This window comes from Musa acuminata, chromosome BXJ3-4, assembly GCF_036884655.1.
Source record: "Musa acuminata AAA Group cultivar baxijiao chromosome BXJ3-4, Cavendish_Baxijiao_AAA, whole genome shotgun sequence".
NCBI lineage: Eukaryota > Viridiplantae > Streptophyta > Magnoliopsida > Zingiberales > Musaceae > Musa > Musa acuminata.
In genome coordinates, this window is record NC_088352.1 from 33,109,581 (window position 1) to 33,116,538 (window position 6,958).

Sequence of the window (6,958 nt, forward strand, 5' to 3'; positions counted from 1 at the left end):
GTAATACTGATCATATTCACTAAACATCCTTAATTTAGCAACTGTTTTATGATTTTTTAATCTAAATGACACCCATCTTGACGTCTTCATCCCCCTTCTATTAATCAGTAATTTCTTCTATGAATATTATTTACATTAACTTTTTCATATTATTGAGTCACGTTCATAAGATTTAACATAATCTATGACATAATCCAACCTTTTATTTTCTTCCTCCTATGTCAGACTGATATGAACGATATTAATCTATACTAAATTTCATGATTCCTAAGCTGTATATGTAGTATTAAAAATGCATGGAAAAATATTTTGTATTAACCTCTAATATATCGTTCTTTCTTTTATCATATCGTCTATTCCATCGCTACGTCGATTTTTCTGTGACATCTAATCTTTCAACGTAATATCCGATCCTTCCAACACGATATTCGAACCTATAGTATGAAGTCTGATCTTCGATACATTAATCAATCATTTGGCTTGATGTCCAGTTTTCGATGTGATAATTTTTTGATGCAATGTTTGACTCTCCTACTCATAGTTGGTCTTTCGGTGATCCAAGTCTATGATTGAAATATTTTCTACATCACTTATCTTAAAAATATATTAGTCTAATAAACTCATTAATTAATTTATCATCAAAATTAAGAATTCAACGATCTCCTCCTTTTAATAATGACAACCAATTGATGATGGAATCATAATAAGACTCTCCCGTCTATATGCTATCTTAAAATATAATGAACTCAAATTCAAAATAATAATCTTTCAATATTAGTCTTGAGTTTAAGTTGAAATAATTTTGATAATAAATTTAGTGTGCATTTTAGTTAAACAATATCATAAGTCATCATCATAAGTTAAACATACCATGACATAATTTTTCCTATTTAACATCAAAGGATAAAAATATGCATAGTGTTACCTAATCAAAAGGTAAAGATAGATATTGTTACTATTTCTTCCTTTTTATCATTAATAAAAAAATTATATAATCTACTCGGACGATGACAATCTAATATGTCTAAATAAAATAAGAAAGTGTGCATCAAAATTATCAAGACGTTGATGAATATGCTATATCTCAGTTAAAATCTAATTTTGACGTAGCTCAAGACGGTCCAATTGAGCTGCTATAAACTCAAAAGATGAAAAAGATGATAGATTCGCTAGATGTCTTATTCTAAAAGGATTAGTAGGAGAAGAATGATTGCCCCTATATATATATATATATGTGTGTGTGTCTGGTACATGATCAAGCGAAGGAGGATCAGTTTTTTTAAGTAATCTAATTCATATTTCAATAATTATATTACACCTTAATCTTCTCAATAGATTTCTATTAATGCTATTAAATTTATCTAGTTTCATGATTTCTTCGTATGGTGAAATGAGTGTCATGTGCATGTAAAAGTTTAATAATTAGGCCTCCAAATGGAAACATTGTTAGGATTGTTAGTGCAACGGTAAAGTATGATAAACTTTCGACGATTTAAACACTTTCGGAAACTTCGTACGATAAATGCAACGTTTCGTTTGAAACCGTTTCGATTGCGTTTTAACTTTAGGAATACGTAAGAAGGAGACAAAGAAGTAGAGCATCAAAGTGCAAATGGTTTGCAGTAATATAAATGACAATAAGTAAATGCAAACCAGAGAAGACGATAGTTTATAGTGGTTCGGTCAATCGTGACCTACATCCACTCTTCCGATTCCTCTTCCGTCGAGGCCACCGGCATCCACTAATGATCTTCCTTTACTAGGCGAAGATCAACCTCCTTCTTACACCCCTCTTACAACCTCTTACAAGTGATTCACCCTTTTACAAAGATTTCAATGAATAGAAAGGAGGTGAACACTCAAGCTATTGAAAACAAGACTTTTCCTAAGGCTTTTCTCAACTTCTAGCTACTCAAAAGGTTCTTGTCTCTGCTGAGAAATGAGGGGTATTTATAGGCCTCAAGAGGATTCAAATTTGGGCTCCAAAATTTGAATTCTCTTGGAGTTTCCGATGTTGGCGGTGCCACCGCCTGTCAGTTTCTGACCCTGACAGCCCAGGCGGTGCCACCGCCTACAGTGTTTTCAGCCCACTAGTTGGGCTTCAATCTTGGCCCAAACTAGTCCAAACTCGGGCCCAATTGGCCCCTACTTGGGTTATAGGATTAATACCTAATCCTAACCCTAATTAATATGCTAACTATGAATTTAAAGACATTTTATAAGCTATTACAAAATCCATAAGTCAAGACTTCTTCCGGCGAGCTTCCGGCGAACTTTCGGCGGTCTTCCGATAAACTCTCGGAAACCATTCTGCGGACTCCCGGCAAGGTCTTAAACTTCACGATTTGATCTTGGCGAGTTCCAACGAGCTTCTTCGGCAAGCTCCGATCTCTCTCGGCGAGCTCCGCGAACTTTCCACGAACCTTTCGGTGAGCTTCCAAAAAACCCTTCGGCAAGCTCCCTACTCATTCTCGGCTAGTTCCGGCAGCATTCCCGACGAACCTTCGGATTTCCGTCGAACTCTCGAACTCCCAATGAATCCTTCGCGCTTGACTCCGTACTTTGTTTCGCTTTATGTCTTTCTCATTATCATAGTTATTCCTGCACACACAAACTAAAACTCTACTCCGATCTAAACAATTATTACAACGCGAATCGACATTCCGTTGCCCGGCACGTCATTGGTTGGCGCTTCGTCCAATTCTTCAGCGCATCGTCCTCTCTTGCGGCTTGTTGCCCAATCGGCGGTTGACCTCCGCAACCTTGATATCCTTGGCGCAATTCCGCTCTCCTTGGCCCGATGCCCGACGTCCGAAGCCTTCTGCCGTCCAATATCCTGACGTGATCTCCTCCGGCGCAACGTCAATTCCTCCTGCGTTAACTGTCTAATCCTGATCGAGTAGACCTGCATCGCTCAAAATGCAGTTTAAATCATAAACACATATGAAGTGGTTTCATCATCAAAATACGAGATTCAACAAACATCATATCCTTATCAGATATATCAATCACATATAAGGTAACCAAAGCTACAATCATGTATTGTCATAATCCAGGTTCATATTTTCATAGTATTAACTTTACCAAGATGATGTTGTTTAGGAATAAAAAATAAATTAAGATATGATCCAGTAATTTTGTATTAAATAGTAAAAGATGCTCATAACGTGACTCAGACTCCTGGGACTCAATGTCTCATTGTCTTATAAAAAAGCAACCTTGTCTTATTTTTATAATACCTAAGATATCATAAATTATGCTATCTATGATAGGTATATAATGCCTTAGAAGATAAGTGGATGTCCTATCATTTTCATCTACTTGTAAAATATTTTAGCTAGTCTAGGGTAAATTAGTTCACTAAATTAAAGAATAGGAAAGACATTTAAATTAATAAACCATTGGATTATTTCTAGTTCACCAAAATCTTCTAAGTCCACATATCAAATAATTTTAGATTTAAATCTTGAAAATCTTACAATATGTTTATAGGAATCAAATAGAGTAGTGTCATAGGTTTTATCTAATTTTCTCTTTCTCTTGTTGCATGAGGATCTTTTAGGTGCTACGAAGACTACAATATATATTACAAAAATAAGAATAAGAACAAACTACAAATTGAGAATAAAAGGAAGATTTATAGGTTATCCTTGTAGTCTAATCTTTTACTAAGTTAAGCCTCTTTCTTGATCACTAACAAGATTGATTGAGTTCTTAACTTAATCTTTAGCTTGTAGAGGGAGGAGGTATGAGACTCCTAGGCTTTAGATAAGTGAAAACGAAGAAGAAATATTCAAGAGAGATTAGAAGGAGGTCTAGAGGGTGTTTTAGAGGAGGAGAAAGGATTGTGGGGGAAGGAGGAGGAAGAAAAAGGTTAGAGGAGAGAGAGGTCGACTAAGGAAACGAGAGGGGTTTGGAAAAGGGTTTAGGGCAGTTCTACTGCAAGCCCTAATTTTAAAAGAAGATGGGTTGGGTTGCTAGCGGTAGTACCACCAGCTTGGGTGGTGCTAACAAAAAGCACTAGCAATAGTACTGCTAGTCTAATGGTGCTACCATGAGCACCTTTTTTTTTTTTTAGCTTTCACAAAATGATATCAAAATTTACCCATTCAAGTTTAACATGCTTAATTCCTTTGTAATAAAATAAAATTATTCCTCATTTATTAATTTAGTAAAAATATCTACTAATTGATATTTTGTGTCAATAAAATCTAAAAAAATATCATGATTGCTTGTATAATCCATAATGAAATGATGTCTAATGTTAATGTGCTTAGTTCAAGAATGTTGAATAGGATTTTTTGATAAAAAAATTACACTAGTATTATCACATTTTATAGAAATATTTTTGAAATAAAGTTCATAATCTTCTAAAGTATTTTTCATTCAAATTATCTACATACAATATTCACCTTTCATAACATATTTAGCTTCAACCGTAGATAGTGTGATAGAGTTTTTCTTCTTGGATGGCCAACAAACAAATGTATCACCTCAAACAAGTTTCAGAGGTATTTTTTCTATTAATTTTAAATCTTGTAAAGTCAACCTTAGCATAGGCAATCAAGCCAAAATTTTTAGATTTAAGATATTATAATCCTAGATTAGGTATTCCTTTTAAAAATATTTTTTTTTACTGTTTTATAGTAAGATTATTTAGGATTAGGCTAAAATCTTATACAAAGCCCAATACTAAATATTATATTAGGCCTATATATTTATCATGCGTATATATATTTTTTTATCAAAGTATTCTCCTTCGTCGTCCAAGTCTAGTTTAGTAGAGATGTTTGTTGGTGTTTTGATAGCCTTAGCATTGTCCATGTAAAATTATTTTAATAGATCAAGAGCATACTTGATTTGACTAATGAAAATCTCATTATTTAGTTAATTTATAATCATAGAAAAAATATCAATTCACCCATTAAACTCATTTTAAAATTTTGGCTCATACTTTTAGCAAATGATTCACATAAAGATTTATTAGTAGAATAAAAAATAATATCATCAACATAAATTTATATAATAATAAAAATATTATTAAAATATTTAATAAATAATGTGGTGTTGATCTTATCTTTTGAAAAATTATTTTGAATATGAAAAGAGCTAAGTCTCTTATACCAAACCCTAGGGCTTGCTTCAACCCATAAAAAGGCTTAGATAATTTATTAACATGATTTAGAAAAAGATCATTTTCAAATTTGAGAGGTTGCTTAACATAAACTTTACGAAAGTAAAACCATTAAGAAAAGTATTTTTGACATCTAGTTGAAATAATTTATTTTTTTTTAAAATATGCATAAGCAAGAAGTATCATTATAGCTTTAAGTTTAGCTATAAGAGCAAAGGTTTCTTCATAGTTTATACATTATTCTTGGTTCAAACATGTAATCACTAATTTAGCCTAGTTTTAAACTATAATATTTTGTTCATCTTACTTATTCCTAAAGACTCATTCAGTGTCAATTATAAAATGATCACTAGGTCTAGAATAAACATCGAAACTTTATTTCTTTCGAATTGATTTAGCTCTTCGTGTATTACCGAGGCTCATGAGTCCTCATCAATGTATTTAAACTCAATAAAAAGTTAGCATTTATATAAATATTTTTTAATGATGAACGAGTTTAAATACCTTTTGATATATTTTCAATAATTAGTTCCTTAGGATGTGCATTTATATATTTCTATTTCTTAGATAATATTTTTTTTGAAGTAGATATATCTGAGTTGCTATGGAGAGTAGAATATTCATTCAAATTTAATTTGTTACATTCAAAATCATCATTAAAATTATTATTTTTAGTTTGGAGAGATTTATAAAAAATAACGTGAATAGCTTCTTCAATGAGTAAGGATCTCTTACTGAAAACTCGATAATTATTAAAGATAAAAGAATATCCAAAAAACTGTCTTTATCAGATTTTATATTAAATTTTTCTAAGGCTTTCTTGTTATTTAAATAAAATCTTTACAATAAAAAACTTTCAAATATGAGATGTTAGATCCTTTATTATTTCGTAATTCATAAGGAGTTTTAGATAGATGAGATCTTAGAACCATATTCATAACATAGCATATCATATTAATTTCTTATCATATTCATGTTATACTTCGATCCAAAAGTATTTGAGTATACTATGTTCATTAACCATGGTCCTTACCATCTCTTATAAGCTCATATTCTTTCTCTTAATAACTTCATTTTATTAAAAATTTCTTGGAGTGAAGAAATTATGATCATACCCATTCAAATCATAAAATTTATAAAATCATAAATTTTAAATTTACTACTATGATCACTATGAAATCATAAAATCTTTTTTATTTTAAACTAGTTTATAAAATATGATAAAATATTTAAAAATTATTTTTATGTGCCAAGAAATATGTCCAAGTATATCTACTATAATCATCAATGATCATAAAAAATATATTTACTATCTCCTAGACTTATGATATCGATAGGTCCAAATAGATTCATGTGAATTAGTTGTAATGATCTAGTTGTATTTATTTGATTTTTGAGTTTAAAGCTACTCCTTATATGTTTTCCTAGTTAGCATACATTACAAATTTTATTTTAAGTATTTCTCTTATAGATTCCAATAACATATAAAATTTTTCTAACTATACGAGGAAATCCTCAAATATGTTGAGGGAAATCGTCACTCCTAAACTGTATAAATAGGAAAGGGGACATGCTAATGAAAATTACTTCTTCCATAATCTATATCTTCTATCCTCTTTCAACACTGTATCAGAGCCGGCAGTCTTGGTGCCTCCAGTAGAAATGCACTGACGAAGTGAACCAGCTTCCCCGTCGGACCTGCTTCCCCATTTTCTTGTCTGATCTCCACTCGGCCATCTCTACCGGCGCAAACATGGCCTCACCGAGAGCACCGAGTTCTTCTTCACCAGTTGCGGCACCTCCGCTGGCTTCCCGAGCACCACT